This window comes from Capsicum annuum, chromosome 11 (genome assembly GCF_002878395.1).
Source record: "Capsicum annuum cultivar UCD-10X-F1 chromosome 11, UCD10Xv1.1, whole genome shotgun sequence".
Lineage (NCBI taxonomy): Eukaryota > Viridiplantae > Streptophyta > Magnoliopsida > Solanales > Solanaceae > Capsicum > Capsicum annuum.
Genome location: NC_061121.1, coordinates 233260373 through 233277691, shown reverse-complemented (window position 1 = coordinate 233277691; position 17319 = coordinate 233260373). Strand labels below are relative to the sequence as shown.

At 35.9% G+C, this 17319-nt stretch overlaps 1 pseudogene; it reads right to left on the bottom strand.

Moving 5' to 3' along the window:
* The window catches only part of LOC107846083, a 41239-nt pseudogene extending 25648 nt beyond the window's left edge, over nt 1–15591 (bottom strand).
* Nucleotides 15592–17319: the final 1728 nt, after the last annotated feature.

Here is a 17319-nt window from a genome sequence, read left to right as displayed (position 1 = left end):
AACACTCTCCCTGTTTTTTAGAACGGTCTGCCCAAACTTATGGGCACTTCGAAGTCTACATCCCAATCAAGGATCACAAAGTCAGATGGGAATTTAAAATTAGCCACCTTTACAAGTACATCAAGTAGCATACCAATCGGCCTTTTCTCAGACCTGTCTACCAAAACTAGTCTCATGTTGGTGGGTGTGGGGTTTCCCAAGCCCAAATTTTTATAAATAGCTAGCAGCATCAGATTAATGCTCGCTCCCAGATCACATAGGGCCTTAAAAATTTTTAGCAATCCAATCATTCAAGGAATAGTAAATGCTCCTGGGTCTTCCTTCTTTTACACCAAGGACCGTGTAGAAATAACACTACAACGATTGAGATTATCCACCGGTTCATAGCTCACTATTCTTTTCTTAGTCAAAAGATCCTTCATAAATTTAGCATATCCAGGCATTTGCTCAAGTGCCTCTACCAAAGGCGCATTTACTGTCAACTGCTTCCACATTGCCATGAATTTACTAAACTTCTTGTCATCGGCCTTCTTCTTCAATCTCTGAGGAAAAAGAGGTGGTGGTTTTGGAAGAGTGTTCAGCACTACTTCATTTTTTTTCTTTCCCATTTTCTAACTCATCACTATATTGATGATTAGAACGGGTATCAAAGTCATCCATCTTTTCAGACTCCGCTGGATTACTTTCCTCTGTCTCACAATCTTCTCCAACCACATATTGGCTCACAGTTTTGCCCACAGAAGGTCCTGGTAATATCTTACCAATCCAAGTGGTAATTTCCATAGAAGTACCATCATTCTGAGGATTCTAAACTGTGTCACTAGGCAATACTCCACTTTTTCTTTAATTCAATGCTTCTAAAAGTTGGCTCATCTGCTGCTGCTGCTCTAACTATTTGATTGAAGTTGAGTGTGATTTTACAAACTGACTTAATGATGAAAAGTCACTTTTCATTATTGTCATACCTATATTAGTGGCCTCTACTCCTTTTAGCAACCTCTCTTTTATGTCCTTCATGGATATTTTGTCTGAGCTAGTAGCAGAATTGTCTCGATTACCAGGGGGCACATAAAGTCAACTCCGGTCAGTCTTATTCTTCCAAGTCCATTGGTCACGATCACCATAACATGACTTATCCTGATAAGTCCGACCTTGATTCCCTTAGCTACTACCTCTAAAACTAACCTGGTTATTGAGATAGTTTGTTTCTCTTCAAAATCAGAATCAACCCGTCCTTGGGACTTAATGGCATTGCTCAGGAGTCATACCAACAGAAATAGTAGGGGTTGCTACCACAGAATCCCTGGTTTGCCAAGCTCTACTCTGTTTGGTCATTCGATCAAGCATCTCAGAAGCCTCTTCAAAAGTAAGATCGACAAATAATCCCCCTGCAGTATTGTCAACAACTGGCTTCATAATAGTGTTCAACGCTTGATAAAGAGTCTCCATCAGATAAATATTCATCATATTATGGTTCGGGCACTGCATCAGCTTTTTTTTAAATCTCTCCTATATTTTATAAAAGGCTTCAGTTGGGAGCTATCTAAATTGGCAAATATCAACCCTCAGTTGTACCCTCTTGGAGGGAAGGAAGAACCTTGTAGAACCTTTCTAGGAAAGTATCTTTCAACTTCCTCCAGTTGGTTATAGAATCGAGCTTCAGCTCGTTAAGCCACAATGTTGCCTCCCCATACAGAGACAATGGAAATAAATGCAGGTGGATATCATTCTATCCCACTCTCGAGTTATTAAAGGACTTGCGTATAGTAATAAAGTTCACTAAATGCATATTGGGATCATCTCCCGGGGGTCTACCGAACAACCCCTTTAGATGAAGAAGTTGAATCATTGTACTGGTAATATTTAACTTTGCTCCTAGTGCCAGAGGTGGAGAAATAATAACTCTTGTTGTACTTGATCCATCCATTTCATCCCCATGATCATCAATTTTATACTGCACCAGTTGGTGGTCTTGTCTTTCTTTGAATGGGCGATTCTTGTTTAAATTTCTATTAACTGGTGCCAGTATATCTTCTGCACACCTACGATTTCCCAGCCCCAATAGTTCATCATCTCCCAGGTCCTCTCCATCATGATTAGGTACCCAACCTAGGTTATCTATATTTTGTTGATTTAACTGAGTTCTAGCAGAGACGGCTAGTCTTCCTGCTTCTTCCACATCTGCTATTCTACCAATCAACTGAGGTTCCATATGTATAGGTAATAATGGTTCACCTAAACTCCGTGTACTTGGAATGCGCAATAACTACCCTGCAAAGAAAAAAAACAACAAATAAACATAAAACCAGGAAACTTACTACGAGTCAATTATCACAGATATACTGAATTTACAATCGTATTCCCCAGCAATGGCACCAAAATTTTATATGCCAAAATTATAGCTCTCTTATGAGAGAGTAAGCTATCATTGTCAAATATATATAACCCAACTAGGCTAGTGTCGAATCCCACAGAGAATATGGTTTTTGAGGTCCTCTTCATCAAGATTAGGTACCCGAACTAGGTTATCTATATTTTGTTGATTTAACTAAGTTCTAGCTAAGGCGGCTAGTCATCCTGCTTCTTGCGAGTCTACCATTCTACCGATCAACTGAGGTTCTGAATGTATAGGTAATAATGGTTCACCCAAACTCCAAGTACTTGGCATGCTCAATAACTACTCTGCAAAGAACAAATACAATAAATAAACATAAAACTAGGAACTTACTATGAGTCAATTATCACAGATATGCTCAATTTATAATGGTATTCCCTAGCAACGGCTCTAAAATTTAATATGCCCAAATTACACCTCTCTTACGAGAGAGTAAGCGGTCGTTGTAAAATATATAACCCAACTAGTTTGGGGTCGAATTCCACAGGGAATATAGTGTTAATCAAGTCTATTCTTGAATAAACTGACTAATAGGTAATGGTTTCCTTTAATTTTGGGGGTTTGTATCAATCAAACAATTGTTAAAGTTTTGACTTACTTTAGAACTCAAAGCTAATATTTCAATGGTTCAATTAAATGATAGAGAGGAACTAGAGTTATGATCACAATGAATATCAACCTCTCATTGAATAATATTTGTAGTATTGGATTGTCATGACTTGTAGGAAACACCAAATTATCAATATCGACAGTCCATCTAAGTGTTTCTCAACCTACCTAGATGTTGAGTTCCCTAATTCTCTCTAACTTAGGAAAACCTTTATTTCATATTGATTTTTTCTCGAGTAGATTAATCTTGTTACAACATTAATCATTAGATGGAAAATTAAATTTTCCAAATCCTCATTGATAATTCACTTCCTTTAGTTTATTTCACAATTCGAGCAAACAAACATAAGGTTAGATCTATTATTTGCAACCAATAGAAAACAATCATTACAAAGGAATTATCAAGATATTCCCACAATCACTCAAACCCTAACCAACTATTAAATCAATGAAGGAATAATCATAGATCCCACAACTCAAGTCGTGGGTTTTTGTTCCGTATGAGAAAGAAAGAGATAGCAACAATTATATTCATCATTCAAAGCAATTTAACTTACAAAAGACGAAGTCTGAGGTTGATGCTCTTCCAAGTTAAGAAGAATATCCCACAACTCAATCAAGAATCTAAAATTGAATTTAAAGTTAAGAGACCCAAATAAGTAAACTTGCCTTTTGAATAAGTTTAAGATACTCCATAAAACCCTAAAAGCTCCTATATATATCCGTAACTTAAAGGAATTTCGAAATTAAAAATTTGGATTTTTGTTCCTTTAGCTGACGACATTTGTGATGGCTTATCAGGAGTTTGATGACTTATCAAAAAATATCATCAACTCCTCTTCAAATTCCATGTTTGCTGCCTTCAGCTGATGGCAAGGACTGATAACTTATTAGGAAGTTGACAATATATCAGACAATGTCGTCAACTCTTTACTATAGCTTCTACATAATATCTTAGGCTGACGGTATTCTTGATGGCTTATTAGTATTTTTATGGCGTATCAAAAAATGTTGTCACTTCTCCACTCTAAATCCTATGCACTGTCTTTGTCGAATGATATTCCTGATGGCTATTCACAAATTTGATGACTCATCAAACAAGTTGTCAACTGTGCTCTTCAAAACTCAACTGTTTTTACGAAAAATCATCCTTCTTGACATAGCTTTTATATATTTCCATGCATATCGACTTCTTCACAAAATCACATGAAATATAATAAAAAAACAACACTATTTACTTAAGAACATACAATTATTTCAAGTTAAAAGTCTTAAATGTGCTAACAAAAGGCTAGCACATCACTGGAAAGGCTCAAGGACAAGCTATTCCTACTGCAGTTTCTAGTGGTGTAGATAGGGCAGCTAGCCTTCGAACACAAAATTTTCTTAAATTAGATCCTCCCACATTCACCGGATTAGATCTTAATGATGACCCATAGGATTTTATTGTTCAAATCCAAAGGACTATAGATATTATGCATGTGTTAGGTAAAGAGACATTTGAGCTAGCAACATATAAATTCAGAGGGGAGGACATATTTTGGTATGAAGAATGGAAGCGATCTAGGGATATCGATGCATCTTCAACTACTTAAAAGATTTCAAAGAAGAATTTATTAATAATTATCTTTCATCCATTCTGAAATTATTTCCAAGGGAATATAAGTATGAAGGAGTACAACCTCTGGTTTAACTCTTTGTCTTGGTATGCTCCTAATGTAGAAGCTACTATTGATAATAAAGTTCAACGATAAGTGGATATACTAGATCCATATCTGGTTAGATATTATACTATTATATCCATGAATAAAGACATAGATATATCAAGGATACAAGTTTTTACATAACAAATGGAGGATCAGAGGCTAAGAAAAAGAACACAAGAATTGGAAAAAGGGTATTCCAAGAGGGCCAGATCTATGGGGCAGTTTATGGAATACCAAGGAGAGTTTAGCCCTTGGTTTTCTAATAGAAAGCCTAGGTTATTATCTTCTTATTCTGTAGCTAGTGCTCCATCACAGTTTCAAGGGTCTAAGGGCAATCAGTTTAAGGAAAAAAGTGAGAGTCAGAGTTCTTGAGCAATAGTGTATCAAGAGCAAAAGGGTATGATCAAATTAATGCCTCCTATATAGCCATGTAAACAATATGGAAAGCTTTATTTGGGTGAATTAGTTTGGAGCAAATGCTTGCTTTTGGTGTGGTACGTCGGGCATATAATGAAAGAATGCCTATAAAGAGGCTTAAGTGATATGGCATGACCTACTGGATTAGCCATTGCATCATTATAATCATCATCAGTGCCTTATTCAAGTAGGGGTGTACAACCTATAGGTCATAGAATAGGTGCTAAAGGAGCAACTAGCTCTACTGGAGTTTAGAATAGTACATATTCTTTACCGAATCAATAAATTTAAAGGCTTTTTCAGATGTGGTTATAGGTACATTGTCCATCTTTTCACATTATGTATTTTCATTAATTTATATGGGTTCTACATTATCATATGTCACCCCATGGTTTTTTGGAAAGTTCAAAAGACCATCGGAATTACTAGTTAAGATATTTGAAGTGTCTAAGTCGGTTGGTGAACCTATTATAGCTAAGAGAGTGTATCAAAATTGTGTAATAACTATTTGTGGTCATGGTACAATGAATGACCTTGTTGAGTTATAAATGGTAGATTTTGATGTTATAATGGGTATGGATTGGTTGGCTACATGTTATGCCACCGTATATTGCCGAACTAAGAAGGTGTATTTCCATTTTCAAAGGGAGGCAGTCCTTTAATGAAAGGGTAATATTAGTGCCCCAAGAGGTGAATCTATTTCTTATTTGAAGGAAAAAAGGATGATTTCCAAAGGTTACATATATCATCTAGTTAGAGTGAAGGATACAGATGCGGAGTCACCAACTCTTCAAACTATTTTTGTAGTAAATAAGTTTCCTGAAGATCTTTCAGGTTTGCCTCCAGAACGAGAAGTAGAGTTTGGTATTGATGTGATTCCAGGTACATAAGAAATCTTAATACTACATATAGAATAGAACCAGCAGAATTATGCAAGTTGAAAGAAAAATTAAAAGACTTTCTAGAAAAGGGATTCAAAAGGCCTAGTATGTCTCCTTGGAGTGCACCAGTGTTATTTGTACGTAAGAAGGATGGTTCTTTGAGAATGAGTAGTGACTACCGACAACTGAATAAGGTGAATATTAAGAACAAATATCCCCTTCTAAAAATTTATGGCTTATTTGACTAGTTACAAGAAACCAAGTGCTTTACAAAGATTGATTTGAGATCAGGTTACCTCCAAATGAGGGTCAAAGAGAAGGACATAGCCAATATAGACTTTTGAAGGACATATCCAAGACATCCTTTTGAACATTGTACAATCATTACGAGTTTCTAGTCATGTCCTTTGGGCTAACTAATGCACCCATAGCTTTTATGGATTTAATGAATAAGGTGTCAAGCCATTTTTAGATGTGTTTGTGATAGTTTTTATAGATAATACTTTGGTTTATTTGAGATCAAATGAGGACCATGCCAGTCACTTATGACAAGTGTTACAGATTCTTTGTGATCACAAGCTATATGCAATGTTCACTAAATGTGAGTTTTGGTTAAAATATGTGGCATTCGTGAGTCATATTGTATCTAATGAAGTAATAAAGGTTGATATTCAAAAGATAGAAGCTGTGAATAATTGGTCAAGACCTTCAACACCTATGGAGATTGTGTTTTCTTTAATTTATGCACCTTTAACAAAGCTAACACAAAACGTCCACGTTTTAATGGAATGATTCATGTGAAAGGAGTTTCCAAGATCTGAAGAATAAGTTGACTTCTACACCCGTATTAGTACTTCTAGAAGACACAAAAGGGTTTGCAGTGTATTGTGATACTTCAAGAATTGGCTTATGATATGTATTGATGAAGCATGGTAAAATAATAGCATATTCCTTAAGACAATTGCGACCACATGAGAAAAATTATCCAACGCATGATCTTGAGCTAGCAATGGTTATATTTACCTTAAAGATATGACGCCACTATTTGTATAGTATTTATGTTGATATACATACTGACCACAAGAGACTACAATATATCTCTAGCCACAAGGATCTAAACTTGAGGCAGCGATGTGGTAGCTGATGTGTTAAGTTATAAGGCTATGGTGGGTACTTATGGAAATTCAATGAAAAGACAATGGATGACCAAAGATCTACACCAACTAGCCAATTTGGGGGTTCTCCTTCTTGAAACTCTAGATAAGGGGCTTATTGTGCGTAATACGGTAGAATCTTCATTAGTATCTAAAGTGATAGAGAAGCAATATGTAGATCCTATTCTATTACATCTTAAGGAAAATGTATAATATGGTGTAACAAAGGCATTTGAACTTACCCAAGAAGGAGTACTTCGGTGTCAAAATAGATTATGTGTTCCTAATGTTGATGGCCTAAGAAAGAGGGTTATGATAGAGGAATATCATTCAAGGTATTCCATTCATTCGGGGTCAACTAAAATATATCTGGATTTGATAGGAATATATTGGTGGGGTAACCTGAAGAAGAACATTGTAGAATTTGTAGTCGAATGTCCAAATTATCAAAGAATTAAAGTAGAGTACCAAAAGCTTAGGTGTTATATGCAATATATAGACCTTCCAATTTGGAAGTGGGATATGATCAACATCAAATTTGCCACTGGTTTTCCTTGTATATATCAAAAGTATGATTCCATATGGGTGATAGTTGATAGGCTTACCAAATCAGCACACTTCCTACCGGGGATCTTATATGGGTGATAGTTGATAAGCTATCACCCATATAGGTGATAGTTGATAAGCTACACGAAGTGTTAATCTCTTTTCTATTAGAAAGGGGATCTCAATTTACTGCAAATTTTTGAAAGTCATTTCAGAGAAATTTGTGAACACAAGTGAAGTTAAGCATAGATTTTCACCCTCACATAGATAGAAAAGTAAAACGTACTATTCAAACACTTGAAGATATGCTACAAGCTTATGCATTAGACTTTAAAGGTAGTTGGGATGATCATTTGCCTCTCATCGAGTTTGCTTACAACAATAGCTATCATTCAAGTATCAAAATAGTTCCATATGAAGCTTTGTATGGAAGAAAATATAGATCACCAATTGGATGGTTTAAAGTGGGTGAAACTACCTTCTTCAAGCTAGATCTTGTTCATTAAGCTATGGAAAAGGTTAAAGTGATCCAACAATGACTAGAAATAGCCCAAAGTCAACACAAGTCATATGTGGATATTAGATAAAGAGGGCTAGAGTTTGCTATTGGCGATTGGTATTCTTGAAGGTCTCACCAATGAAAGGGGTAATGAGATTTGGTAAAAAGAAGAAACTATGTCCACATTATATAGGCCCATATAAGATTATTCAGAGGTTTGTCCAAGTCACATATGAGTAAGAGCTTCCCCAAGAGCTCTCAATGGTCCACCAGTGTTTCATGACTTAGTGCTTCAAAAGTGCATTGGAGATCTATCTCATATTAATCCTACTGAAGAAGTGCAAGTTACAGAAGATATTACCTATTAAGAAATACCTATTGCTATTCTAGATTGACAAGTTAATATGTGAAGGAATAAAGAAATAGCTTTTGTAAAAGTACTCTGGAGAAACCATAAAATAGAAGAGATTACATGGTAAGCTGAAGAAGAGATGAAATCTAAGTACCCCCATTTGTTCGAATACGAAGAGAAAGTCCAAGATTAGAGCAATAACAAGTAAGTATATATATATATATATATAAGTACTATGTGATTACAGGAATATTAACCTTAGGCTAGAACTTGTTTTGGTTGGGCAATTATGCTAACAATTGATGAGGATGTAAAACCCTATAGTTTTGGTTGTACTTGTTCTAATTATATGAGACTTGGTATAGCCTTGTGGTATAAATAATAGATGATATTTGATATTTAAGTATTGATGGTGTAGATGGAGTTCTAGATATTGCCCGTACATTTTGATGTGACACAACCAAGTTAACATCAATACAACTATTTAAACTTGGGATAATAAGATAGTATTTGAATATAAAGTTTAAAGTGACCTAGTATATACATGTTTTAAGTTAGATTAAAGGGATTAAGAATTGAAAATGGAATATTTTGTTATGGTGCTTGCTTGACTTATTTAAGCTTGTAGGTGAGTCACCTTTTATTTAAGCTTGTAGGTGAGTCACCTACTTTGACATTTTGACAAACCTAAGAACTAAGTAGGTGAATCACCTACTAATACTCGCTTGACCAGCTTATTGGGACAACTACACTACAACCTACTTGAATTAATTCTGACCCAAATTAAAGGAGAGAAAAATAGGAGAATAAGCAGTAAACGCCCAATAGTTTTAGATCCACAAAGGCCCAATATAATAGGAAAATTGGTGTATTAACAACTTGAAAAAGTATGTCCCAAAACTGGTAAATAAAGTTGGCCAAGATCAGATCCCTTTAAATGGGTTGAAATCATCTCATTTAGCTCATTTTAACTAAGACAAATAATACAGCTTTGTAGGTATTCTCTCTTACTCTTTCTTAGCTATGCAACATCCCTATAATTCCACTTGGGTTCTTGGGATTTACCTTTCCTCCAAGATAAAGGTAAGTGAAAAAGTCATGATCTTATCTTAAGGAAACTATGAGAATTATATTCTTCATGATTAAATTATATGATAGCCCTCTATAAATTTTGTAGTTACATTGTTCTTAGTTATTAAGGGATTTCTCTTTTCTATTTTGGTTTTTGTATGAAGGGATTAAGTTATAGAAGAAATACACATTAAGAGACAAAACTACCATAGAAACTACGGTATGGTTATTGTCCATTTTTTCCCTCATCCTATATACATGTATTGGTAGAAGATTGCACATATATTAATGTTATGAACTCATGGGATGGCGAGTTAAATATTTGGTTTCTATGTTAAAGGACATTTAGGATGGTTTGTGGACTGTTTTGTGTGTATATGTTAAGGGATTCCATGTTGATGTTGGTGAAAGGTATGATTTGTTCGTATTGAAATATAGAGGAATGGTGTGGTGGTACATCACCGAGCTACTTGTTGTACACGTTTACTCATTATATTTTGTATACCATTTTGGATGTTGTAATGAAGTCAAAGGCTTTTTTGGGGGATCTTTAATGAGTTTGTATGTATATGGATATAATTGGTGGAGAAAATGGATAAAATAACACCCTTGATTGGTAAATTAAGATCTTACTGCCCGACTACTGTTTTGGTGAAGTTAAGTTGCCGAAATGTTTTGGTTGGTTGCTAATATTAGTTTACCATATATTTTATTGTACAAGAGCAATCTAAAAGGCGGGAAGTCAAGTTGGGTTAGTATCGGAGTTGTACGACCAGGTATGTAATGCTACTTTATGTCGTATTCTTTGGAATGAAATCTAGCACTTTTGGTACAATGTAAGCTTATAAATCTTTCCTATAGCAAGTAATACCTAATAGCATAATATGATCTCCCATCTAGCTAAAAAACTTGTTCCTGCTTCCTAATGTATTAAAATACATCACCACATGCCTATTATTTAGTCTGCATTTTTACATTCACTATTAAGTCTCAAGAGTTCTTAGTTAAGTCAAAGAAGATCCGTACATTATTTTCAGCTCCTGAACAGTTCATTCGTGTAGAATCTATTCCATACCTCTATGTCATTGTATAAATGTTTATTTACATATCTCTTATTGGTAGATTATTGTTCAAAGGTACCAAGATGTTATGACCAACAAAGTAATAATCTCAAAGGCTAAATTAACTAAGTAACGCAAATCTTAATTAAACGGGTGGTAGCTTAAGGGCATAAGCCTAGAATGGGTCGATTCGGATACCCTATATATGGGTGGTAGCTTAGGGGCATAAGTCTAGCATGGGCCAATCCCGATTTGTCTATTTACCACTGATCATCTGGTTATTTTTATTGTATGGCTTACAAAGATTGTAAATTAAGAAGGGTAAAAAGGAAGAAATGAATGTAATATACCTCATCCCACAAGTATATATATAGGTGGTTGGTCTACGAGCACTATTTATAAACTTATATCTGATATCTATTAAGTTGTTATATCATGTGTTGTTACCTTCAGCCTTACATATTTCGTACATATTTTCATACTGACGCCCCTTAAGGACGACCTGTATTTCATGATTCAGGCACAGGTGCTTTAGATAATACACCTTCTCAATAAGAGCCCAGGATATCTTGCGGCTATTGGTGAGCTCCAGATTGATTAGGGGCTTTCCTAGTCTGTTTTATATATTTTGGTATTATATCGAAGTTAAGACTATGGCAGGGGTTTGTCCCGACCTTAACTAGGTGTCTATGTATCTTTTAGAGGCTTTGTAGACAAATGTAAAGTCAAGTATGATATTGTCTTATCATTTTGATATTATGGCCCCAACGGCCAAGTCTGATATATATAATTTTGGTCTTGTCATTTCTTTCTTATCAGTGCATTATATCCATGTATGGCTAAACCTTTGGTTTTTATAGTTACATACATATGAAGTACAAGGTTATGGATTGGTTCTGTTGGGCCTTCACGGCTATGGGTGCCTGTCCGCCCCAATAAGATTTGTGGCCTGACAACCAACACCGCCCATACCAGGCTATAGTAGTTCCACAAAGCCTTTAACTGAAAGTAAAAGAATATCAGGTTGGGATATGCCCCCTACCATAGCAAAAATCAATGTCTATAAAATGACCAAAGTATGTAAAAACATACATGACATGAAATGGAGCCTTCTGGAGTATGGAAGCTCACCACTTCAATCCAATTGAGCTGATCTCGAGCCTGATCACTATGCAGGAAGAGTAGAATTGACAATTCCTACATCGTGTAGGGATACAACTACCCAAAGATAGGTTAGCAGGTGAACTCTACAAGTACTCAGGATAAAGATAAAATAATGCAAACCTTTAAAACCAAGTAAACCAACTATATGCATTCACAACCATATATACAAATATATAACCATGCTGGGAAAAGGAACCGGGTTTAGCATGCCTTTAAAACCATAAACCTGCGTATGTGTAGCTTAACCATCCAGGAGCTACCTACTGGCTATATTGGTCTAGTGTAACCCCCTAAACAAGCCCCAAAACGTGCAACAGCACAAACCGGGATAGCATAGGAGTAGAGGATTTGTAAGCACTCTTCGATCTCCATGATACATATGTACAAGTTTACTTAAGGGATTCCCGTGTACCCTGTAAGTATAATATATGGTCGCGATGACTAACCCTCATGTCGGCAAACATGAGTTTTTAGTGTTCGTCCATTGGAGTCACACCTTCATAGTTAGCTATCACACCTTATTGCCCAATTAAAACCATTACCACATAACCAAACCACCATTCCATTTATTATTAACCAAGTCTATAAGTAGTGATATCTTCATACCGATTATAGATTGCAAGCAATGTCCCTATCCATCCTTTTTAAGAAGAAGGGATTCCTGGGTACTCATAGATTACATTATTAAGTTGACTTGGAGTTATCCCATGTACCCCATAAGTGATCATTATTATGTTTGCTTGGGGGATTTCTTTGTACCCAACAAGGCTTTAAATTAGATAAACCATGACCACCAATAAACCACTCTAAACCATTTAAACCATTCAGGGTTCCATTACCAAGTTATACCATGCATAGTTTAATGAAAGTCCATTAATTTAACCAAAACATTCTCATAGACATTTTATCAAACAAGTTGAGGGCATAGTGTTTCCAATGCCAAAACCATGTACCAATTAACTATTCGCATGCAGCCAAATGTCTAAACCACCACTAAAACATGTAAATCCATAATTAAAACATGTGTACACCATAACCAAGCATTTATAACCAAGACCCCTAACATATATTTGTAAACCTAAAACCATACAAAAATTATGCCATGAAAAAAATTCATAAAACATGCCTTTAGTTGGAACTAACAATGTGGGAGGAGTACATGCCTTAGATTATGAAAATGATGGAGAGAAATCACCCTTGTATGCCCCAAGTTGATCCTATTAAAGAAACCCTAGCCTCCGTTGACCCAAGAGCCTTTGAAAGAATTTGAGAGTGTTTCTTTGTGTTGAAGATTAGAATATTAAGGTAAATAATATCCCCAAAAGTGATATAAGTCGTGGGGCCTTAAGATGTTAAGAGGGGAAATGTCCAGATTACCCTCAACTTAAACTATTTAAAATTCCTACAGGATGGTACGTCCACCATATACAAATCGTACTTTACCATACGAGTTGTACCCACCACTCGTACCCTAGGCCTTCACTTGGGCCCCAATACTGTCGATCATAAGACCACCTAATCCAAACAATACCTAGCCATATAATTAGTACAATTAAATCGTACCTTAGGTGGAATTATAAGGAGTTGAACACTGTCCAACATACGTGTTGGACTATACGACTCATACCCTATCCTCAAGACTCATGGTGAGCCACTTGTACTGAGATCCATGTTATGTTACTAAGTTTTTGATTAAGTGAAGGAAAACCCAAACCAATGAACCTTCACCAACTATACGACTCATACCCAACTAGTCGTACCCATTCTAAAAACTTAACCACACGACACAACACAATATCGAACAACATACGACTGGGTCACCTGACTCGTACCTTATCATATGACTAGTACACCTTAGTCGTATGATATCCAAAAGCAAAAAATTGAGAAATTTTTCTAAAGGTCAAAACCTAGGGTGTTTCAGTCTCCCCCACTAGGATCATTCATCCTCGAATGACGGATAAGGTAGTACAAGCATGAGTTACACTCCAACATAACCATTCCAACCTTTAACTATGTTAGAAAACAAAGATGCAAGGAAATCAACCTTCCTTAAACCAAGTTAAAATATGAAGATATTATTAAGAACACATACCTTCCACAAGAATATCGGAAGCAGAAACCAAATGCGGATACTTGGACTTTGTGTCCTCTTCAACTTCCCAAGTAGCTTCTTACACCTTATGGCTCCACCATAGAACCTTAATCGAAGCTATATCCTTGGTCTGCAACTAATGAACCTGTCGATCAAAGATTTCAACTTGGATCTCTTTATGAGATAGAGAATCTGAGATACTCAATCCTTCCAAATGAACAACCGATAAAGTATCACCTATACATGTTTTAAACATAGAGACATTGAATATCGGATGAATGGAGCTCAAACTAGAAGGAAATTCAAATTCATACACTATATTACCAACCCTTCACAAAACCATAGAAAGACCAACATACTAGGGACTGAACTTCCCCCTTTTCCCAAACCACATTAATCCCTTCATTGGAGACATCTTTATGAATACCCTATCCCCAACCTCAAACTCCAAGTCCCTACACCTTACAATCGCATAGGACTTTTGTTTACTTCAGGCAGCCTTAAGCCTATCCTGAATTGCCTTTATCTTCTCTATAGCATGATAAACTAGATACGAACCAAACATACCCTTCTCAACAAGCTCGAACCACCCAATAGGAGATCTATACGTCCTACCATATAATGCCTTAAAAAAGACTATCTAAATGCTAGAATGATAGCTATTGTTGTAAGAAAACTCTACAAGAGGTAGATGCTCAACCCAATTATCACTATAATCAATCATACATGCATGAAGCATATCCTCTATGTCTGAATAGTCCTTTCTTCTTGCCTATCCATATGCGGGTGAAAAGCAGTACTCAATCTAACCTTAGTACCTAACCCTAATTGAAATGACTACATAAGTGAGATGAAAATGCACACCACTATTAGATATAATGAAAATAGGTACCCTATGCAGCTTCATAATCTCATAAAGATACAACCTCACATAATAATCTATCGGAATGTTAGTCCTCACTAGCAAAAAGTGAGCGGACTTTGTCATCCTGTCCGTGATAACCCAAACCAAATAAAATTAATTCTAAGACCGAGGAAGACAGGTAACGAAATCCATGTTTATTACTTACTATTTCTATTTAGGCAATTCAATTTCATGATACAAGCCTCCAGGTTTCATGTGCTAAACTTTCAATCATTGACACACAAAATATTTGGCCACAAAATTAGCCATATCCTTTTTCATAAAATTCCACCAATACATGTACTTGATATCATCATACATTTCATCAAACTGAGATGAACAATAGAGTTCGATTCATATGCCTCATCCAATACCCTTTCTCGCAAGCCATCAATATCATGAACACATAACCTCTCTTGGTACTTTAAGGTACTATCACCACTGATCTCAAATACTATTACCTTTTTCTCACCTACATCACCTCTAATTTTGATCAAAACTGGAGATAACATTTGTTTCACCTTGATATCTGCACCAAGATACAACCAAACCACTTCCCATACCAATACACCACCCTTCTTAAAGTCCAAATAACAAACTCCAAGATTAGCCAAGAGGTGAATATCCGTAGCCAACTCCCGCCTCTCTTTATCCACATGATCTAAACTTTCCATGGATAACGTGCTAAAAGCATCAGCAATAATATTAGCCTCACCCAAATGGTAGTGAAGACTCATGTCATAGTCCTTAAGAAGCTCAAGCAATCTTCTCTGCCTGAGGTTAAGCTCTTTCAGAGCAAAAACATATTGCAAACTTTTATGATTCGAGAATATGTCCATGTACACTCCATAAGAATAGTGCCACCATATTTTTAATGGAAATAACATAGCTAAGAATTCTAGATAATGAGTTAGATAATTCCTCTCATGCACCTTTAACTGCCTAGAAGCATAGGCAATAACCTTACCATGCGGCATCAGAACATAACCAAGTCCCACCCGAGATACATCACAGTAAACCACAAACCCCTTATTGCCTTAAAGTAAGGTCAAAACTGGAGATAAAGTTAGCTTATCCTTTTGCTTATCAAAACATCCCTCACAAGCATCCGACTAAGAGAACTTTATCTTATTCTGAGTCAACTTAGTCAATGGGGCAGCTATCATCATAAAACTCTCCACAAACCTCCGAAAGTACCCGGCTAAACCTACGAAGATCCAAATACCGATTAGAATCATAGGTCTAGGTCACTTCTTAACCACCACCACCTTTTGTGAATCCACCATGATCAACTCACTAGAAATAATATGACCAAAAAAAGTGACAACATTTAACCAGAATTCATATTCTGAGAATTTGGCATACAACAGCTGCTCTTTCAAGGTCTTTAACACCACATGGAGGTGATTGAAATGATTTACCTCACTCTTAGAGTACACCAACATGTCATCAATGAACATAATGACAAATAGATTCGGACATTACAAAATTTGCTATTTATAAAATATATAAATATCGTCAAGGTATTGGTCAAACCAAATGAAATAACCAAGAACTCAAAGTTCCCATACCGAGTATAGAATGTTATCTTAGGGATATCTATCTCCCTAATCTTCAGTTGATTATACCCGGACCAAAGATCTATCTTTGAAAAAAATTTAACATCTTTCAACTTGTTAAACAAGTTATCAAATCTAGAAAGAGGATACTTGTTATTAACCATCACCTTGTTCAGCTGCAGAAAGCTAATATAAATATGAAGGGAACTATATTTTTACATAAAAAACACCGGTGCACCCCATGGGGACACACTAGGACGGATGAAACCCTTATCCAAAAGATTCTTAAGTTTCTCCTTGAGTTCCTTTAACTCAATCAGAGCCTTTCTATAGGCAGAAATAGATATTAGACGAGTGTCCGGAATAAAATCAATCCCAAACTCAATCTTCCTATCCTGAGAAACACCAAGAAGATCATTTAGAAAGACCTCAGGCAACTTATTCACCACCAAAACTGAATGCAAAAAAGAACCTTTATAGTTAGAATCTTTAACCCAGACCAAATGATAAAAGAACCCTTTTGATATTAACCTCCAAGATCTAAGATTTGATATAAACGTCCCCTTAGGAACTAGGCAACCACTCTCCCATTCAATAACTGGTTCACCATGGAACTTAATGGCAACCTTATGGGTCCCATAATCTAATAATGTTTAGCACGAGTGTAACCAATCCATCCCCAAAATGACTTCAAAATCTACCATATCTAATTCAAACAAATCCACTAATGCCTTTTTACTAAAAACAGATACCAGACACCCTCTATAGTTATTTTTCGAACCATAGAGTCATCTACCAGGGTGGAAACAGTAAAAGTATCCAAAATAACCTCAAGATCAAAACCAAAAAACACAACCATAAATAGGGTCATATCAAAGAAGTGGACCCCAAATCAAGCAAATAATG